This window comes from Octodon degus, unplaced genomic scaffold, assembly GCF_000260255.1.
Source record: "Octodon degus isolate 3935 unplaced genomic scaffold, OctDeg1.0 scaffold00009, whole genome shotgun sequence".
In the NCBI taxonomy this organism is placed as follows: Eukaryota; Metazoa; Chordata; class Mammalia; order Rodentia; family Octodontidae; genus Octodon; species Octodon degus.
The window spans coordinates 29,339,178-29,340,612 of NW_004524585.1; positions in this window are offsets into that span (position 1 = coordinate 29,339,178).

The following is a 1,435-nucleotide window of genomic DNA, read 5'->3' on the forward strand; positions in this document are numbered from 1 at the left end:
AAACTCTGTCTTCACTTTCACTTAAACGGTTTTGCAAGCTTGTGATTGAGATTTTAAGTTCCTCTATATCTCTTTGACTCTGCTTCATGCGATCTATTTCTTTCCTATATTGCTCATTCAAGGAATCTGTCACTTTTCTAATATCTTCTAGTTTTTTTATCAATGTCTTCTTTAGAAGCAGTTAATAATTCTTTTACTACAGTGGTTTTTTCAGATTGGGTTTCCTCCCTGTTTCTGTAGTTGATCCTTTACTTAAGATGCTATGAGTTCAGATTCTTTTTTTATTTCAGAAAAGAATTCCACTCTGAGTTCCTCTATAACTTTCTGCTATTGCTTATTTACTATCGACAACATTAATTCATGCATTTGAGCTGAGCTAGTGTCCTCTGCACTTGTTCTGTGTGGGCATTGGGTTTCCTCCATATGTTTCTGCATTTGATTCTTTACTGCAGATGCTATTAATTCAGGGATTTCTTTTTTCACTTTCAATCGGGGTTCCTCTATACCTTTATTCAGTTGTTTCTTTATCTCAGAAGCCACTGATTCATTGATTTCAGCTGTGTGATTCCCAATTTGTTCTCTGTTAGTGTCCTCTGCACTTGTTATGGGTGGGCTTGAGGTCTGAGATTGCATTTTTCTCCTTCTCGTTGTCATTGTGTGTAGTACTGTCTTCTGACTTTTGTTGTAGAGCTTTGGTACAATTATAACCTTAGCACCTACTGAAATTCAGGTGCAGATCTACAAAGTTTGGATTTATCCAGTTGTGCCCAGCTTGGGTCTGGCTGCTGTGCTCAGCTCCTTCCTGCGGCTGCCCTTGGGAGTGAAACTGTTGTGCCCCTCTGGAAAGATGTGCTCCTGGACTAGCTAAGTGGTTCTGTCCCCTACTCTCTCTGCAGGGATTGCAGCTGCAGGGTTTCACCCCAGGCCTGTATGGCAGGCCTGAGCTGAGTCTGGAGAGGACAAGTTGGAGTAGGGAGGATAGGAAGCTTTCCCACACACTCACCAGGTCTGGGCTAAGACTGGCTCTGGGGGTTCCCGGAACGCGGCAGAAATTTCTACTCGACATGAGGGGTGGTGGGGGTGCTGCAGAGTGTTTGCAGGGGCCCACGGGGGTGGAAGAGGGTCTCACTCTCCCTACACCTCAGCTTGGACTGGCAGGTACCACCAGCACAGGGTAGTTGGTGCAGAGTAACTGGAAGCTCTCCAGCCCTAGCCTTTAAAGGTCAGTGAATACTCGGGACATAGGAGAACCTCTACTGTAACACCATGTAACTCAGTTGCGCTCCACATTTTCTGATCAAGAAGCTCATGGAGCCACAGAGGAATGTGATCAATGATGTATAGTGTACCCAGGGAGAGTCACATGGAGAGAAAAAGCATTCTCTCAGGTTTTCACAGAGAGCAAATTGGTCAAGCAATGGCCGTGACTCATCCT